Genomic DNA, 22,398 nt, shown 5'->3' with positions numbered 1-22,398 from the left:
CAAAGGTCATAAGGACTAAAGTTCTGTATTTTTTTCCACATATAAATAAACTTATTTTATAGACAATGCTCTCTATGTTTATAGTCGTAGTGGTTGTTACGCTGTTTGCTTCGTATGTGGTCTCTGCGTTGAATAATTCAACTTAAATCTGTCATTTATTTTGCAGCTGTGAAAAGTTGCGAGACAATTGATGAAGTCTCTGTTATAAAATCTTAAGGATTGCGTTTCGTTCTATTAAAATGTCTGAGTCAAAGAATTTGCTTAACAAGGACTTAAATATTAATAACAGGAAAACTTTCTACCTTATTTGAAATGTTAACCTTACATATTTTTAAAATTACTTTGCATATATGTACTGAGCTTCCATGTCGTTGTATAATTTTGAATGATAACATCTGTTTCATAATAACAAATGTGTTCCTAAAGTATTTATTCAATTGTGATCAAACTTCGAGAGCTCTGTGTACACCAGTGAAGCAAGGCCTTTGCTCTTGCGTCCAAAAGAAAAAGGATTTCATCATTGTACGCTCTTTAATATAAGATTTTATGTACCTTACTCAACCGATACGATACTGTATCGGTTAGAATAAGACTTTATTTAATACAATTTATTTGTAAAATGATTTTGACTATTAATACACTCTACATGATGATATTAATAGCTTCTGAAAGAATCACTCGTTAATTAAGCAACTACGTGTCTTAAACAATTAGCCTGGGGTTAACATGGTCATAAGTACGTAAGATAACCAGCGGAGTATATAATACTGTTTAGCGGTCTGATCAAAAACATACTCGATACTCACCGCAAAATACAATCGTGAAATATCAGAGTTTGATATACCATTTTGTCTACAATAATTATAATATTAAAAGGATACAAGAATCAAATAGCATATCAGATAAAATATTTCGTATGTATATGAGACATGTAGTTAGTTCTTACAGAATAGCACTGGTATTAAATATTTAATAGTAAGTTTTAAATCAACTTAGACAATTAGCAAGTCATACGAGCATATATAGAAGGCCGAGATGTTGCAGTAGAATACGTGATTCTTAAGCAAAGATTACGGCTGCAAACCCGGGCTAATACCACTTATAGTATCAAATATGTGTATTTAGATTTAATTATGAACACAAAATAGACATTGATATTGATATGCACATGAAAGAAAAACACTTTGAAAGGATCCTAGACGATGTGTTTTTTTTCATGTCTTGTCAAGCATCGGATAAAAATATGCCACATTTGAATCCACCCCTAATTAAAGTGGGGTGGTGGGATATTAATAATTTGATGTCAGCAGCCCATCTATGGGACATTTACAGACACACACTGTAAAACGATCTAATTTTTCAAAACATCATTTGTAAAATTTTTTATGGATTCTCAATTAAATAAATAATAATTTAATAAATATAAATTAATGAATGTTCAAGTGTACTATTAAAAAAGTCATATAAAAATATGAAATATTAACCATTGATGTACAGTCTTGATATAAAGCGCTTAAACGAAATTATAATGCATTTATATACTACAACTCACAGTAAAAATGTACAATTAAATACTTGGCGGTGCAGAGCAAATTGGCCAATAACGCCTTAATTGAGACATTCAGCTGAATGCGTTAAGATTCGAATCTCGCTAACATCGCTACACTTGCGCACAGCCTCTGACAGCCGTGCGATAATTACATTCACGTTATTAAGGTAATTAATAAATGTAATTTCTTAACGTTTAAAAAAAATAGTATTCGTATCCTTTATATGACACGTAAAGAATTCTAATTAATAAGATAGGATGCGTGTATAAGAAAAAATAGAACATAAAATTTTATTAGCGAATGACTTTTCGACAAAACAAAATCTTTGTATATAATAAATAACCTTCGGTTGTTGTGTTGTTGTCGTGTTTAATGGATTAAACAAGTTAATAGCTCAGCTAGCAGCTAACAGTCCTATTTTCTTTTCTGGATGATTCGATCTGATACATAAGATTATTTGCTGATCGGAAACAAGCTTTGGAAATATTGACTTGATAATTATTTTGTGTGGAACTTGTTTTCAAAGTCAAAGTCAAAATTATTTATTAAATTCAATTCCAACATGTAATATAAGTTTTTTTAAATCAGTAATTAGACTTTATATGTATTTCACTATTTCACTCGATAACAACAATATGAAATATACTTATGTAGTGATTATTATAAGAATAATATATATTTTTTTACACTTAACACTTTTTCCCGTGACAGTACTGTAAGTCCTATATCTCGCCCGGGCGCCACTCCCCGATGGTTATCACGATTACGAGCCGCTATAGAGACGCGATTTAGCCGCTAACGATTTATACACTTGACGTTACTCGTCGTATTAATATTATACGCAGTTAAGATAGAGGTTTGAAAAGTTGATCGTACTTGTTATAATTTTATGTCATCGTTTATGAATTTAGCGTTTTTATATTTGTTTAGTATGATACTCTTTGACATTCAAGTATGTCTACTATAATATCGCAAAACAATTTTTTTTTGTATAGGTTGGCGGACGGGCATATGGGCCACCTGATGGTAAGTCATAAGCCTGAAGTTCACCATCACCCATAGACTGTAAGAAATATTAACTATTCCTTACATCGCCAATCTGCCACCAACCTAGGGAACTAAGATGTTATGTCCCTTGTGCCTGTTGTTACACTGGCTCACTCACCCTTCAAACCGGAACACAACAATACTGAGCACTGTTATTTGGCGGTAGAATAACTAATGAGTGGGTGGTACCTACCCAGGCGGGCTTGCATAAAGTCCTATCACCAACGAATTCTCAATTCTTATTTAAATATTTATTCAAAGTAGAGTGTTAGAGACACAGTTTAATTGACCCAAGTATGTTATTGTAATAGAGTGTATCATTTATTTACACATAACACTTTAAAATATGCAGAAAAACGAGTATGTTTTTTTTTGGATTCTATTTTTTACATATATAAGTAATGCAAGCTTTAATCTATCACCCCTAAAGGAAAGAACATCTTTACCTAGCATACAATTATTAGCTGACGTTTTTTCATGGTGAAATTATATTAGTACTACAGTACTACGCCAGACTAGTTCAAGTTTTTTGCTGAATAAATGCAAATAACTCTCATATAAATTACATATGCTGTCATTATAGGTACACATGTTATATGTTTATGCGTTTATGTAAAGATATAAAATCAATTAAAGACTAAGCTAAGATAAAAGATAGATAAAAGTCTACAATTTAAAATAGATAAGATTGAGTAATATAACCTACAGTATCCTAGAATGTTAAGCCTAGAAACACCAAACATTTATAACTCAAATTTAATTAGCAGTAAGTCGAGCTTAGGGCAAATTATCGCTATATTTGTGTTGAAATATTAACTTGTCAGCAATGCAATGTCGGGTTACGCTCCAATTCATCTCATTAGCGACGCAGATCTGCCTGGACTAATGGGCCATTACTTGCGCAAGTTGTACCTTTATATACATATTCATTTCTTGTTTAGTCTGATATATGTGATGGAAGCAATTTAATGTCTTAAGATTGTTTTCGAAACGATTCAATTGATATTAGTTTAAATGGGCAAGTAATCGAAAGCGTTACGGACTCCATTACAATGGAGATTAAAGTACATAATTGCTTTGGTTCTTTTAATATTACAAAGACATAATTTTAACACAATCATGAAATTTCATAAAAATTATACAACAACTCATTAATTTTTGTCTTAGACTATAAGGATTTCTAGCGCTACAAGTAAATAAAAGCTGTATGTAAATGTTACTGGGTAAAAGTGTCCTCAGAAAGATTGAAGTATATTCAAATACTTTACTCTTGCACGGGTTGGAGAATCCATATAATATGAATAAATTAAATTGTCTATTATAAAATATTTTATCATCTGTGATCGGTATTTTAATAGGCTAACTATCACCTTAAATGAAAAGGCAATGATATCAAACCTTCATATTTGCATACATAGTTAGAATTTGTAATATAAGTACATACATTTACGCAAACGTAACGTAGAGTTATATGATAATTAGTTTTGCCTCCTTCTATGTATTTTTATCTATCAGTCTAAACGAATCTTTACTGGATCAGTAACATTCACTGTTAGGAAGTGTTATTGCAGGTCATAGACCGATTCAACATTAATAAACTAGAGCGTAACCGGGGCGGGCTTGTTATAAATAGAATGACAATATTAAAACATATTTTATTATTAACAAGCTGTTGCTGTGACTTCATTAACGTGATTCGTATTCAATAGTAAGTTTACTTTGTAGTTCTCGGTGGTTCAAACATGCATCTTAACAGAAGATTACAGGTTCAAACCCAGGCATGCACCGCTCAATATTTAGGTGCTTAATTTATTTTTATAATTAATTTCGTGCTCGGCTGTGAAGATCGCGAGAAATCCTGTAAGGTTCTAATTTCATAGAAATTCTGCCACATGTATATGTCACCAACCCGCATTGGAGCGTTGTGGTAATGTTCGAAAACTTATCCTCGAAGGGAGAGGCCTTAGCCCAGCAGGGGGAAATTTACAGGCTGTTGTTGTTGTTGTTTGTAGGGTGAATGAGCCAGAGTAACAGGCACAAGGGACATAACATATGAGATCTCAGGTTGGGTGGTGTATTAGAGAAGTAAGAAATGTTTAATATTTCTTCCAACACCATTGCCTATGGGTAGTGGTGAGCGCTTACTATAAGTTGCTTCATTTGTTCGTCGGCTTTGCTAAAATAGCCCAAGTAAACTAGCATTGGAAGAACACAACTCCTAAAACTATCAATCGATTTTCCGTCAAATAAGATCCTTACGTCGGTAATACAATAACTCAATGACCCTTAAACTAGAGTTCAGACGGATAAAGTATTGATCCGTGGTAAATGTTTAACTAATCAATAATTAGTATCCACCTAAGCAAACAATAAAGTCCTGTATCAGAGAAAATCAATTTGTCTTCAATTTGTGTAAGCTATTTGCGTACCTATTGTACCTAAAATGGTTGTACTAATTGACAAACGCCTGTAATGCGGCGAATGTACACCAGCTCACCAAAGTTTTAACGCCACCCGACGAACGATAGGAAGCCTCTTATCATTTTCTTGTCGGCCTTCCTATGTCTAATTTATTAAAAACACATAACGAGGCCCGATTGCCGTGAAGATTTCAAAAAGTAGATTATGTAATAGTATTGAATATATATCACAAATTAACTAATTACGAAAGTTGCTCAATTAATTTTAAACTTATCTCTTTACAAACAGGTATTTGAAAATGCTTTTAGATCTACTAGTACCTCGTACGCTCGTACATTTTCAAATCATTAAATAATTGAATTAATTCGAAGCAAGATGGCGGTACGATCTATTGTTTCATTAGCCTAACCCATATCACGTATGGCATAGATCTATTATCAGCAGCGAAAATCTCGTTCCCATCTACTTCGACCGACTTCGTGAGTCTGCCTGCCTTTATGAACTTTAAATTCTATTGTGCTAACCTAATTATGTTAATGTAGAGTGCATAACTGACGTTGCAAATAATTGTCTTTGTCTATAAATAGAAGTTAAAAAGCAATTATTTATGATTTAATTAATTCTTACAGATTTGAAGTATTTTAAAATTGCATTTTTTTATGGTGAAATAAAAATCTTTCGTCCTTTTTAGGTTTGGGTTGGGTGTAAATGGTGTGTGAAGTAGTAGAGATGAGCTTGTACGAAGACATACCACCATGTAAGCATATGTATGTATTGTTATAATAATTTATTTATGTAGTTGTATTTTTTATATATATTAAATAAACTCACATATTGCATCCGATTTCATAAATATATGTGTAATCGATTTCAGAACGTTATTCGTATGGCTTAATAATACAAGATTTCCCGCGCCAAATTAGAAGTAAAAAAAGGAAGATCGCCTATGTTACGTGAATAATAGATTTTTGGCGATTGGGTTTTATTTTAACTTCAGGACTTCAATTAATAGGTATAAAATTGAACAAAGAATAAAAACTATATTCAGTCTTTTGTGTTTATTAAGATTTCGTGAAATTACGTACGATTTGACTATCAATGTTTATGTTAATTATCTTAATAAAAAACAATCGATTGCTCCGTTGCTAAGTGGAAAACAAATCAACTTTACTATGCAGATAATTATTCTGTCTTGCAATGACAAAACTATTATCTATTGTTCATTAATTTACTTTAGTAATTACTAGCCTGCACTTTGAACTTTCGCGGCTCAAAATGCCATCAAATTTTAACAACACAATAACGCAGATCATTGTAGCTATTTAGTAAACCCAACGAATGGAATTATAAACATGACAGTAAATAATTAGTAATTGTTTATACAATTGTACCTACATAATTAGGTTTGTTTAAGATATAGCACTCCGTCACATTCCCTCCACTGGCTTTTAATTAAAATCACCTCGGCATGTGTGGGTCAAATCATGCAAATAATAACTAATTGAACAACTAATTTTACCCACAATTTTAGTTCTAGTGACACCAAATTTGGTTAAAATTATGTTTAAGAAGAATGTTCATCTTTTCGTATAGTTCATTTTTGTTTAATTGGATATAAGTATCTAACTTATCTTAGTAAAAAACGTCAACTTATTTTCGTATAATTCAATTTTCGTTCAATTTTGTTAAATTGGATATAAGTATTAAACTTATTTTAGTTAAAAACGATTTCAACTTATAGTTAAACAGTTGTGTTTTTAAGATATAAAACGAACGATTATTTTTGCAAAAAAACAATATAAGTAATTTTTTTAAAAGTATTAGTGGAAAATTTTAATCTTGAAAACTTTGCAAAATGGTCATCTTTGGTTCTACGGCACTCCTTTGACAATTTCGATAAAAAAAAAAATGACTTTGACTTTATAACTGTAATTATCTTCCACAGAAAATGAAAGGAACCTTTACCAGAATAAACAAATAGATATAAACTAGCATATATACCTATATATTTCAATTAAAACTCATACGGATACTATAATTATTTAAGGTTATACCTACTCATTGTCATACCCGGCGCCTATCAATCCTATATCAAAATGCAACGGTGCCACATCAAAGTGCCATTGTAACTCGTAAGCTGTATCCGTCTTGTAAGCATCTCCCTTGCGTTGACGAACGTACATGCCCATCTGTCAGCGCCTGTCATTAAATCTTCGAGCCCTTTTATGTTGATGTGATCTTATTATGCGGAAGTTCCGAGAAACAGTCGATACTGCGATCATCGAATTGTACTTATAAGCAATTCTAATTACCTGACCTTTATACTTGACCTCTTGGGAACTATGTTCATTTAAATTAATTAATTAAGTAACGAAGTTGTTAGTAATCAAGATTAACAAGGTAAATCTTTGCAAAATTGTTTAGTAGACTAACATTAATGAGGTTATTACTTATGTGTGTTCCGTGTATATTTTTTGTCATCAAATATACTTAAAGTAAAGTTACCGTTTCAGAACTGGACTTAGTGTGGAACTTATTCCACCATGCCGCTTCAACATATCTTCGATTATTCTATAACACCGAGATGAATTATGAACATCAATAAGCACTTAAAAATGTTGGTGGCTCTGGTCTGGTTTTGAACTTGTAATCCTTTTTTAAAATAATCGTGTTCTTATTAAAAGGCCATCCAGGATCACGTATCTTATGTACATTTAAACTGGGCATAACTTTGATTTAATATTCAATGATATTTTATTACTACGGATTACAATTTAAATTGTAAGCACAAACGAGTATACCATACCATACCATATCTATACGCTCTTTCTCTTGAGCCATCTACATATGATTCTAAAAACTATAACTTTACTCAAACTCTTCATACATCATACATTGATATAATGTTTTTATATTTTATTTAAGAAAATATCTCAACACGGATGTTCATAAAATATTGAGATGCGAAAGAGCTCTAAATAAAAATGATTTGAATATGACAGTATATTATATTTATTGCGCACGCGTCGGCCACCGGCATCGATCGATATGAAAACAAAATGTACTTACTCGACTGCTTGCATCACGACCACACGGGCGCGAGTTTAAAAATGGTTTAAAAATAAATACCGCGGTATAATTTTCAAATTTCACACTCGAATTGTAAAGGAAATTATTTTCGGCTAGCTATCACTACACACAGATAATAAACGCGTTGGAGTTTTCATGTCATTTCTTGATAGGCGTTTAATTAATTTTCTCTCAAGATAACATAATATTTTCTTCAGTTTAAATCAAGTAAATTTATCTTTATTTACTTTAGAAGCATACACCTACTTATTGAATACCCAGTAAATTACTATCATAGGTTCGGAAAGGAAAATACTTTTAAAGACCTTTAAGCATACAAACATAACTTCGCAAAAATAAAAATATGTTTAATCCGAATATTATTTGAAGCCTTGTTATGAAAGTCGAATAACATTGACAATGAAACAGTGTCAAGCGCCAATTCTATTAAGATGTTTGAATATAAAGAGAAATGCAGTGACGCATCTTTACCAATTTACAATATGACAGATATACAGTCATTTGAAAATATCATAGACCGTATTCTAACACGATACGGGGCAAATTTGCAAAGCATGGATTTCGTTAACAGTAATATTGAAAGGATATTTGGCGAGAGCATGGTACAAAATGAAAATGAATTAAGAACAATCTGCTTCAATCAAAAGGCGTTAGGCGAACTTGACCCGAGCTGTGTTTGTGTGTATTGAAACAGCTTTTATATGCTACACTATTTTAGCATTACATTGTTATTCCAAGTTTTAAATGCTTATTTGGTTCGGTTGCAAGCTTATAGCGCTACAGATTTCGAGGTACTGGGTATAAATCACGTGTTGATGTAGTATAACTTTAATAAATTCTAAGTCTTGAGTGTTGGGGTTATTAGAGCGTACTCTAGTTCTTCGGAAAGCACATTAAGGCGCTGTATTTGAGTCTGAAGATTTGCTTTCCCGGTGGATTACTAAAATCTCTAAGACTTCATTAAGCATAGTTCCAAATTAAGCCGTTATCATTTAATATAAATAATATTTTATTTAAATACCTACTAGCAGTACTTGATAATATTGCAAAGAGAAATTTTATTTAAATTTTGTTAACTTATATGTGTAGCGTTCATAACATTAAGTATAATTTATGATTTAGTCTATTTTATTATTTCTTGGAGTTATTTGGTTTGGCTGAACATTATAAGATAAAAAAGCACGGAAAACTTAATTAAAAAAAAAATGTTTTAAGTACTTGTGATTGTAAAACTAAAATGTTCATACATTTCATTCAGTCTGTATAAAACCTGTTACGCACGAATAGCAAACATCTTTCAGCCCATCGGCGAGAGAGTGGCCGGATATTCTGAATTCGTAAATCGATCAAATCTCTATTCGTAGAATCTATATATTGCTGTATGTACGCCGTATATATTATGATATGATATCTACGTAGTCGAGGCCGCCTATTTTAAATTAATCCTAAACCAGACCCGATGCCATTTACTTATATAAATGAGAAGTTATACATAATTAACAACGGAAATATGGATTAACTTGAAAAAATATCACTTTCCGCAACATAAAAATATAAAGTATACTTTTATTACAATAAAATTAAAATTAAAGTATTGTTTAAGCCTTCCCTATTAAAATACTAATTATTTAGTTAAACGCAGTACTATATTGTCCGTAATAAATCTACCGCTGATAATATGAAATTTAAATGAACTTTGTAATTAAATTATTATTATCTCGATTTGCTTAGAATTATTCACGTCTCAGCAAACGTTTTTAAATAGATTTTTTGTTTTAGCGTACACGTTCGAAGTAAATATAGATATATAATATTAGTCTCAATAGATGAAATGATTTTACATTTCCTAATTAATAGAAAGACATGTTTAAATCTTTAAAAACAAATAAGTTTATTTTTTTCTTATTTTGTTCAGAAAGGCGATTGGTCCAACAGTAAGTGGTCACCATCCTCTGTAATGTATCTCAACTTCCCCATCGACATTGCAGCAGCCACCTTGGGAAATGAGATGTTATCCTTTATGCTTCTATATACACTGGATTATTTATCTTCCAAACACAACACTAAGTATTGCTGTTTTGGCAGTAGAATTTGTGATGAGCGTATACTGCCTATCCCGAAAGCCTTGCACAAAGTTTTGCCAAGTAGTAATACAGAAAAAGTAATAGAATATATCAGAAAACGGATCTAAAGTTGAGTAAAATATATTATTTAAAATTATATCATATATCAAACTTACAATTTCCTAATGTCACATAATTAAATAACTATAAAATATTGCTCCGCTTAGACAACAAGCTTCCTGAGATAACGAATATCAATCATGCCATGAACATGTAAAAATAAGGAATCCAACACGGAAATTATACATCGCATTAAGTCTTGGGTGATCTGTTGTCGGCTCCTTTTATGTGATCGAGTATGGAATTGTTATTTACAGCATGTATGAAATAAAATTTATAATGAGTTCCATCTGTATCGTTAATTTGATTTATTGATTCATTTAACATTCAAAGCCAAATGATTTACTTCTTAGACTATATAGCTAATAGAGAAAAAATAAAACATTTGGTTAGTCCCGTAAGATTTCAAAAGAATGTTATTTAATATTTAAATTTTGACTTTCATTTGCACATTATGTTATTAATGGAATAAAATTTAACCTTTTTTTTGTACTGAAATAAATTACTTATATGGCAACATATTTTTCTATTCTAAACCGTTAATATTTTTTAAAGTGTTAATTCATTTAATAAAAACTACTCTGTAAAATTATATATTTAAACATCTGTTATGAGGTCAAATATGACATTTATTTGGTCATTATTATTGTTACATCACATAAAAAATATTTATTTGTATTAGGCGTCATTATAGAATTATCTTTATTGGAAATAATTTCTACAGACGTGTGTTCACAATTTGTATGTGTCTAATGCTACTTGATTTAGGATAGATTATGAATATTTTTTTTTAATAAATTTCAACTGAAGAGTATAAAAATATGAACTAATAATATAACTGCATAAAATTTGATCGGTATAATAATGTATTCAATTATTTAAATTATATAGATATAAAAGTTTTATACCCATTAATGATATATTTGGGATGATGTGCTGAAACTTTAGGATTGAGAGTTTATAGACACAATTTCGGAGTGACGTTTCTTGTGTAGACACAAATCAAAACAAAAAACTTGAAGTAAATAGAAATATATTGAATTGATTTTTTTATTGAACAAAATACTTATATGTATTTTACTAAAACAATATTTTTGTGACGCAGAGGTCGTTGCTCGCGTCATTAAAAATGAAACTAACCAGCTCTAGCATTTTAATATTCAGTTCAAAGTTTTTCGGGCGGAGCGTTATCTAAAGATTATAAACCAGACAGACAGACGATTTTGATCAATTTAAAAAATGAGTACTAAAATTAGTATAGAAAAAAATTGGTAAATTGAACTAACATCTCATTCACTGCTCTGTATACATGGTGTCGTTAGTAAGGTATAAGCATCAAATTCTTAAAATAGTTATGTATACCCTAATTGTTTTTTAAATCGTCTATAAACAAGGCATGTCCCAAAACATCATTGACCGTAAACTACATATCTATTATAGTTCAAAATTCAAATGATATTCTTCCTATACCTAATTAATTTTTTATATTTAATTGTATTCAAGACAAAATTGCTTTAATTGTTATAGTCTACATAATATTAAATATATATATTTATTTGGGATACGTTTTAATAAAAATCACAACAGAATAGCAATGAGACAGCGAAATTAATGATAACTAAAATCAGCTGTCAAAGAGACAGCGACAATACAACGTCATTCATACGCTAAATTAAGATATAGAGAGAGTTAATGAAAGCGGCATTTAGAGAAACAAAGGATACAAATTGGTACTAAGATGCTGTTTCATTTGTCAGAGTAAAGTGGTCGGGTGACATCTTTAGAACGATTAGTGACAGCGCTGGTGGCGAGATTCGTTGGATCCAAGCTGACAGCTGAGAAATGACTACACTTTTTACACCGGCAAAGAAAGTTGACAAATAGGTATCATTTGTATTTAAAACTCGAAAAAAAAAACGACTAATTAATAGATTACACCATTTTAGTTTCGACAAAATTTATTAGTAATAAGTCAAGTTATATTTATGTATTTGAATAAAATGATTTATTAATAGCCGTAGCAATGTTTATATAAATTATTATTTATTGTTTTGTTAGTCTTCCTAATAAGCATTATAATATTCAAATGTATTATGGAATTTTAATCATCACCAATGTACGCGCCTTACCATATCACTTTCGTTAGTCTAGTGGCTAACTCTGTTTAGTCCGTTTGTTAGCAGACCATAACAACAACAACAGCAGCCTGTAAATTTCCCACTGCTAGGCTAAAGGACTCCTCTCCTATTGAGGAGAAGTTGAACCATTTTCCACCACGCTGTTACAATGCTGGTTGGTTGTGTGTATGTATATTCCACATGTGTATTCTATGTGGCAGAATTTCCATGAAATTTGACACATGCAGGTTTCACTATGTTTTTCATCGCCGAGAACTAGATGAATTATAAAAACAAATTAAGCACATGAATATTCAGTGGTGCTTGCCTGGGTTGGCACGCGCAATCATCGGTTAAGATGCACGCGTTCTACGCACTGGGCCATCTCTCCTCAGCAGACCATAACTACGGGTTCAATACCTAAGTCTGACCAAATTGTGTATATCATCGGTTCATTATTAGTTATAATGTTGGTAGTAAGCTACCGTGCCGCCGAAAGTACTCGATTTTTCCGTTTGGTTTGATTGTCGTGCAGTCCAAAGAATGATAGTAAGAAAACAGAGACAGCACTTGTCATGAAGTCTTATCACACACACTTGTGTATGTACATACTGAATGTGTATGTATGTTTATATGTATGTCTAGTTGGCTGGTCACTATTGAGAATGGCATACGTTGCCCAAATCACTTAAAACAAAAATCAATACCATTTTAGAACGTTAAATTCACAGCTGAACCATTGTTTATGAGGACAAACACTTCACACTCACAGAAGATTCTAAATCGAGATTTATGACTATTGAAGTATTATTGAGTATTTTCATTGACAGAGGCGATTGATCGTAAAATGTTATTAAATTCTTTATTGATGGCACGTGTAAATACCTTGGTAATTCCACTCGCTTTAATCGCTCAAGACTACCGTGAAGGGTATCTGTAACAAAATAAATTATTTTATCAATTTATTCAAATATAATTTATTAAAAAAAAAACACAGTGTAATTGAAAATCCAACATTCATACAAGTGATATCAAATTATATTTAATTGAAATTGATTTTTATATCATTGTATACATGAAAAAGATTCAGAATGCCTTGCCTATCCTTTTGGTAAAAATCAAAACCGAAATGTAGATTCAACTCATCTATCACAAGCTTTACATTTGATTTATCTTATAAAATCATAAGTCAAATGCACTTAAGAGAGCCTACTCGAATAGTGTACTTAGATTTTGATTAATGCGAATTTATAAGGCTTAGATTAAAGTGTATTTCACCTTGTATGACTTTTGATAATAATCCCCGTGTCTTTGGTAAAATACACATGCAAAAGCAAATAAGCGATAAATCACCGAGGTTAACATTGTATTAATTGTAAGAACGTTTTGTAGTATACACGTAACAATTTCGTAAAATCATGATATAATTTAGGTTATGGATTAAATTGGACAAAGTGACATGCCGAATGTAGTTGAAATTTATTACTTCGGTGTCACGAACATAATCTGCCGAGACGTGACCGAAATCCTAGATAAAGTCGCAAATACAAAGCGAGCTGTGTTCGGTGTCCGATTTATATTTATTTAACACTATTGCTACAGCTTAACCTCTATGCTTTTGCCATCATGCGTCTAATTGCAGAAATTAAGCTGACTACTATGTTACATCGTTGGTGCTCTTTGCTAAAACAGTTTATGACTAGTTTTTCAAGTTATTCAAGATTATAGTACCATAAGTTGAATGGTAAATAATAATGCCTTAAGATAAATTAGATATAAAATATCTTAAGAGTTACACGCGTGAGATACGACGTTGGCATATAGCCGGGAGGATTGGCAAAGCGGAATCCAATCGGAGGTCTGTATATTACTCCAACTGATAAATTAAAATTACATCACTGACAAGTGTAACAAACAACACAGCGGGGGCACTCACAACATTAATCACAGCACCCACGAGATCACTTTTATTAAAACAAACTTTACCTGCATTCACATAAAGGTTATTATTGTCGGTTAAAAAATTGACGTCTTCAAGCTTATTTGCATTATCATTCACAAGCAATTCTAGTACTTATTCTCGGGTAGCTAGGGAATTTAATTGCTCCTCATCATCGATCTTGGTAGTTGTTGGACCATTGAAGTCCATTTAACAAAATATCACGTCTTGTCCGGACGTGAATAGCAAGTGCAATACAAATACTATGATTTGCGATAATTATATTTAAACTCCAACGTTAAGAGTAATGCATGCGTAAATCGCACGAGAAATTAATGTTAAATCATGATTGTTAGTTTTAAATAACCCATATTATTTGTTTTAAATTGATTGCACTTGAGAATTATGAACTGGTATTATCGCTTTCTGATTCGAATGAGGTATAAAAATATACTCGACTTGATGTGTGGCATTGTAATTGAATAAATCTAGTTGGAGAAAATTAATGTGTTTCTGAGAGGATGAGATAAAACGTAGCATTAAAATATTATGTATTGCTTTTTTTAATCTTTTTAATTTCGTGTTAAATAATGTGCAATAACATACGTATAATTTCAGTTGAAGGTAAACGAATGTACTAGAGAAATGGTAATGAGTTTGACACGGTGAACTCTAACGAAACCGCATACCCAATTGGAACTTTATCGTTGCCAACGATCTGGCTACTGGTTCTAATGGTATTTTATGAATTGATTATGGACTCGGTATCAATAGGGTCGTCTGACATGTTATTTTGACTATTAATTATAACTCATATTTGTTATTACAAAACATAAATAGGTGTTTCTTTTTTTAAATTGGACGTTCGAATTATTGCTCACCATCGTATACGAATTCTAATGAATAAATTGTCTAACAAATCTATCAATGAACCATCGCAGTAGAAAACGTGTGAAGATGTTTAACTAGAATTAAAGTATAAGCGATTATACGAAAGGCGTTCCAATTAGCAGTCTTTTGTAAGTTAAAAGCCGGCACTGAGTCAGAGGGCAGCGAGGATTCGAATAATCAGGCACATATTTGAGACTCAATTTGTTTGGTCTACTGATTACTTACTAGGCGCCCTATAACGTCAAACATAAGTTTTATACCTCGTAACATGAGAAATATCCATCAGGATACCGTGGGAAAGGGTGTATTAAGCAACGGTCAATATTGGTTCACGCTATTCATTCTTACCGACGAATTTAGGAGCTACTTTTTCTATGGTATCATCAAACAATTCCTCTCCACCGCCCGTACCTTTTACACCTACGTTCCTCGTGTTTGTATTTAGGTTTGTGATTAGTCCGTCTGTCGCCTTGCCGATATATAATAGTAAATAATGTATTTTTGTGGGTCATTTTTATTGCCGGTGGCTTCGAAATCGTCATGGGTGGTTTCTTGAGCGTGGCCTTTCTCATTTTATGACAATGCTCTTTTTTGGATGCCGCGCTTATGTTGAAAATGATAGAGTCTTCACGTGGATTCTTTGTTGCGTTAAACTGTTTGGCTTAGCGGAAGCGGTCACTATTTGATGTTACTTTTTTAAAATATGTCGTACAAAAGGATTCATATTTTGAAGTTTAGATTATTGGGATTGAAGCCAAGGATGTTTACCTTTTTACGTTTGTGAATCATTTTAGAACCAATTTTTTACATACGGATAATGTTAAAAAAAATAAAAATTTTAATAAATTATCCTAAAAAATGTTGTTGAATTTTTGTCCATTTTTTGTTGCCTTCAAGTCATTGTTATTTAAAAAAAAGTCGTACTATTTTCATAACCTCTCGTTAATCGAACTACAATCGATACAATGTGATCTATCGCCTCGGTCATAATCAAATTAAACCCCTTATGATGTGAAGGATGCTGTAAAATCTTCGCGGCTAATAACCACGTTCACACTCGCTGGGAAATAATTATGTAAGTTCTCATAGAGACAGTTCTTGGGTGAAAGAGACAGTTGTATAGAATTACATACGATGAAAGAGCCAACGACATTATTTTCGATAGTGGCAAACAATGTGTGAAGCTTTTTAAATTGTGAGAAATATTTTTTGATTTAGACAAAAACTTCTTATACATGCGTTATGATACCTACATTAATATGCGGCGTCAATATTACGGGATACAATCGCAAATATTAATATTTTTCGTTTTAAAGAAGAAGAAAAAAAACTTTCAAATTTTTATTACACTCATGTTCTACGTAATCAATTCAATTAATATCTGACCTATTTTTGTAAGCTGGCAAGTAAATATTTGTTACAATATGTATGTGTGAATAATGTGATTTTTATGAATCTTATTTTAGGATTGAATCAGCAGTTCGATTTTTTAAATTCAAACAAATAAGTTTCTGTTCTTGTGCCTTATTAACACGTTTATTTTAACACTTTCTTCCGCCTAAAATAAGTGTTTTTGTAACCAACGCATCATAAAATCGAATTTAAAAAAAACAAACAACTTTGTTTATAGAAGACAAAATCGAACAGCGATTACTGTAACGGTACATCATTTGAAAATACATAAACAACAATCACACTTAAAATATAACACGCTAATATGTAACTTAATATTTTCGAAATAGGATCTACAAAAGCTTGTACATTTTAAAAACACACTAAACGTCTATTAAAAGCAAATGAACAACCAATCTATTTATTTTACGATCATAAATCGTCCAAAAAGATGAAGAGGTGGTGTTTAATCACCAATTATGTGTAAGCAATTAGGGGCTTCAACTTTTTATGTTTGCAGGCGGCGCTTATAATAGTTATATTGGTTACAAGCCGACGAATTAGATACGTTTCCGATTAGGATTTTTTAGGAGAAATTTACTGATTTCGAGAAATAGGTCCGTCATCGATAAAATTGATTGAGTATTTTTTAATTTAATCGTATTTATCAGGATATTTCATCGTATTAATAACGATCAGATTTCAGATGTAGTAAATCATAGAGACCTCTCAGACTTTATAATACTAGGCTAGAATATGTTTACTGAAGATTGCGTAGCACTTCTGAGTTTATGTCCGTACTATCTTGCGTTTACATTTCATCATGTGCTCCAAGGTGAAGCGAAATATGATGAACGCGCATATTAGAATGATGATGTTGTCCTGACTGATTTCGGCTGTTATGGCCAACCTTACGAGAGATCACCCAACCACGCAAAACAAATTAAAGTACCCAAGCATGTGAGTAAAACTCTCAAAATACAATGGGGCGGCAAATCCGACACGAGTGCCAAACAGATCAGGCGCTAGAACAACGGCTTTACGTTTTTGCCTTTACGGCAGTTTTTCTTTCTACTTCCAGACTCCAGGTTGTTACTAATTTTCCTATAGAAAAAACCAAAAAAAACAAATCCTCCAGCCATATATCCATTAGATCGTCGATGCAGACAGGGATGATAAAATTATGATATCTGTATATATGTATTAAGAGTAGCGTGTTTAGATGTAAGCTTAAGCCTTATTCTCTACAGGAGTAGAGGTATATTCTCAGCACTTACTTACTTACTTTTATAGGAATCTATTGGAAATATTTGTTAAGTTTAAAACCTTTATCCTTTAAAAATAAAAAAAGGAAAGGATTTACTTCGTTTCTATTTATGATTTTATTTTGAATTATGTCATAATATTTCCGTTTGAAAATAAGTTCTGCTACTATTATGAAGTGGTTCTTTCTATATAAACAAATATCTGTAGAATTTTATATTTTAGAGATCAATATCCCAACATTAATTTAAATAACAATTATTATTTGCCGTATTTAGTTCAAATTTGAAATTCAATGTTTTAGTACGTCTAGACCTTAGACTGTGCTGTTTATTGGAATTATTGCGGAAATCCGTAACTTCATTAGTAACTAACGTAATATTTATTTATGACGCAAAGGAACAGTAAAACAAGTCATTAGTTACATTATAATAAACTTTGAATGTATTTACTGACAGAAATCAACTCTATTCATATTAAAACAACCTTAATATTATCTAGGGCTTAATTTAAATTTAAACTGAAATGACTTTATACGATCCGAAATTACTCGTAAAACTATTAAAAGACTAAAACGCGATAAATTCAGCGCGGACACAATCCTTATCAATTTAAGAGTTAATCGAGAACAAAATTAATATTCAAACTTAGACTGTTTAGGATATAAAACGTATAGCTCTGTTATAATGACCAGATACTAACTATATTTCATTAATAAATGCTAACAGTTTAAATAATAATTAACCGATTTTAGGAGCGGTCCATGAGTTTCAACGTAATTGGCCTACGTTTGATTGGATTGGATGTTTTAGAATGTAGTAATAGGATTACATACATCTCGATGGTATTTCTCTACGATTTAGTTATTAAATTTAACACAAATCGTCCGTCTGATAGTCGATACGGTCCATTAAATGATTAATATGTCGTACGTAACAATTATCGTAAGGAAATATTTCGTGATAGTAAACTACTAGTTCTAAATAAGGAACAAATGGTTCAGTGGTCTATATTTTATAATATAGTTAGAGATTTACATTTAGTATGAATTCTTGTTAAGTATATGGCACAGGACAACTTTACTTGTAAAATAGACTTATTAATTCTTTAATTGTAGATTGTTAAAAGTGAGAAAGAAAAAATCTGTTGACGTAAAATGATTTGGAGTAAGACGTGTCACTTTTCGTTAAACTAGGATATCATCATCATACATAAGCTATAACTAGAATTACGATGTTTTTGTTTCATACAATTTGCTTTAATAAATATATTGTAATTTATTTTGCTGTGTTTTGTTTCTGAAATCAAACATCTTACACACACAGATACAAATTTAAGTACAGGCGTCATTCATAATTATGTACTTCGATAATTAAGGGAAGGGCGCGCCTTTGTGACTCAAAATGTTTAAGTAGCATTTTATGTAATAAATGTTCACACGTATATTTCTCAATATGTACAGAATCATTTAACTGTATTGCATTATCATATCTATGTTTAATAATTGGTGTAAAAGAGTATCTACTGAGTTCTTTGATTAGTATCGGTTATGTTCTTTTTAATTTAAATTCCGAACCGGTAAACTAAATTACAATTATGTATATCTTGTAAAATGACGATTCTATGACAAAAATACGTTTCTAAGATAATATTTGAACAAAGTATGATTTTGTTATTTTATACATATAGTTTTTATATTGATATTTACAAATATTAATGCAACGAAACTTTTAACAGCAATAAAGACACGTAATGCTTGATCTATTAAATACTTTTTCAATTTCTGCCATATCTTAATAGATAAGATAAGAAATCTTGAGACTTGTAATTATTGCTCTAATTTATGCCGTATACTTGTAACGATACTGTAATTAAATGTAACAATTATCATACAATCAATCTATTTAGCATTGAAACAAGCTTGCATGCTAGCAATGAATATCATTCAATAGTTTTATCTTTCGATTTTGTTCATTTCTCTTTTCGATAGATACCATTACGATAGATAGATATCATTTTGGATTTCTTGTTATTAATTAGTAATGATGTTATTCAATTAATATAATTAATTTTCCCTTAAATTAAAATAACTTATAGTTAACTTACCATGATCATGATGCATCATGAAATTTCTCGAGTACGGTGAGAATAATTAATTAGTCCAGATATGGTTTGTTTCAGTAAAGATGCATGTTATAGGTAAATAAGTCGATTTCTTTATTTTCTTGTTAAAAGATTGACGATTTAATGGAGAAATGTAATGTGATCCTTTGCGACTTCCGAAGAGTTGGAATGTATGGTTGTTTTAATTCGCTAGTCTTAGGTTCTTATACAAGTCCAACTTGTAATAAAAACAATACACGGTGGAGATGAGTAATTTAGTAAAATAAAGTTGGTGAAGTCGCGCGGATCAACTAGTTTTTAGATAATCTGTACATAAAAATTCATATGATTGGTTTAAAGTGACGGATTTCTTTATCGGAGGACATTATCTTCTCCGCTGTTGACGTTAACATTTAAAATGATTTAATCACAATCAGGTCTCCTATGTAGAAAGCTTATCTTAAATAATGGTTTTTTCTCAAATTAATAGGCAGGAATATTTTGATAAGTGTTATATGTTACGAAAATCTTAAAAAAATAAGTAGTCAAGAAACCATTACAATCACAGTTTAATTGTCAAGTAACGATTACTACGATTGGAATTAAATACAAACATTAGACATAATCAATAAATTATGAAGATTTATACTGATACGGCCTTAAGCCATTTTCTTCTATAGTACTGCGTTCAAAATTTTTTGTGCATAATCTATATTAAATATTAACTGAAACCCAAAATAAAAAAAAAAATAGTAAAACGTACAGTCATTAAAATAACTCGTAATTACATCTATAAATTATATTGAAAATAACTCATGATGTACAAAATGAATATAATTATGTATATTTAGATTTTATCTTACTTTAAAATAATAAAAACATTAATTAATCATTAAAAAACCAAACGATATATCATCACATCCTCTCTTCAAGTCATTCACAAGTTTTCAATGGACGGCCACAAAAACTTAATATTTATTTCATCACGATCTTGTATCTCTAAGCTCTATAGCTCTTATGTACATTGTAATAAAGTTGAAAGTAACAAAACGAAACTGGTTTTATTTAAAAGATATAATCGCGGAATAAATAACGATTATTCAGTTTTAATGGCTACCGGTGTATTACAAAACGCTTCGGTCCAATTGACATTTTTCTTGAAAGTGTTCTGGTTCGAAGATTTGACGTGTTTGTGAATCTTATTTTTGTTTTTGTTTCATATTATTATCATTCATGTAACACTAGTTTCTGCAATCGGTTTTACCCGCGTGTGAAGGAATGTTGTAACTTTTCGTTTGGATTACTATATTCAAGATTCGTTTTGCTTAGCAATAATAAGTTTTAGGTACTTATCGATGATAGAATTGTCAATATAGCGGATTTTAAAAGCGCAACTGTGAAAAACGTTTCATAAACTTAAAATTACATCATTGAATGTGTAACAACGACTAAAAAGTAAAATGGCTCCTTACTCGTCACAACTCAAAAACGATCAGTTACTTATTTATGATTCCTTAAATATACCCGCACTGAGCGTGTTAGTTATATTCTAATTCGTCATTGTTAATTTCCAATCTATCTATATTACAATTATTCTGTCACTTGGGAAAGGTTGTATAACAATATTATTAAAAATATTCCACCAGAGTTACAAAAACATTAATTTAGTACTTACTTTTAAGTAACAATGTTTTTCTATATTAGATTTTTTTGTGTTTACCTTGAATAATTCTTATTTTATCAGTACCTACATCTTAATTGAAATTAGATTTACCAAAGATACATAAATTATTGGTATATATTATAGAGATGATCCGTAACAATATAAATTTAGATAAGGAATACATTTGACAAAGTTAATTTTAAAGAAATCCTACATATCACTTTTTGAAATTTTACCGTTGTGATTGCTGACTATGGCGTTATTATTATATCCATATTACAATAAGTAATTAATACTCGTCATCAATAATAAATAATTTTTAAATCTCTATATTTTTGAATTGACTTAACTTTTATTACTTTTAAAACAAATGTTTAGATCTCATCTTCATATTTAAAGTGTTAAAGTAAAGTTTACTTTATTTTTTGCTCATTCTTTTTCGTTTTTATTTTGTTTTTTCACTTATAGTTTTGTAAAGCAGAAGTATTAATTTTTATTAGGATGTTGTGTTTGCTTTTAAATGACTTTATATAGTCTGCGGATATATCAACTGTGTGCATGTGTGTAGGTAACCAATAAATTTTATTAAAGAGTCGCAGTAGTTCATAAGTGCCCCACAGGGTGTATAACAGCTATTGTAGTTAGCACGAACTATATACTAGTTCAATCCAGTGTTGACCCGACCTTCTATCCTTGAACTAGCACTTGATGTGCGCACGCGCGAGGACTATGTTTCGAG

The 22,398-nt window shown here is 30.8% G+C and overlaps 1 protein-coding gene across 2 annotated transcripts in view; it reads right to left on the bottom strand.

Moving 5' to 3' along the window:
* The window catches only part of LOC124534693, a 193,308-nt gene that overhangs the window by 55,841 nt on the left and 115,069 nt on the right, over positions 1-22,398 (bottom strand). For both annotated transcript variants that reach the window (XM_047110675.1, XM_047110676.1), the window contains one exon: positions 13,294-13,342. The gene's annotated coding sequence lies outside the window, so the exon portion shown is untranslated. The remainder of the gene's footprint in view (positions 1-13,293; positions 13,343-22,398) is intronic.

Source organism: Vanessa cardui, chromosome 13 (assembly GCF_905220365.1).
Source record: "Vanessa cardui chromosome 13, ilVanCard2.1, whole genome shotgun sequence".
NCBI classification, from domain to species: Eukaryota; Metazoa; Arthropoda; class Insecta; order Lepidoptera; family Nymphalidae; genus Vanessa; species Vanessa cardui.
The sequence above is the reverse complement of the archived record's forward strand: the minus strand, read 5'-3'. Positions and strand labels throughout refer to the sequence as shown.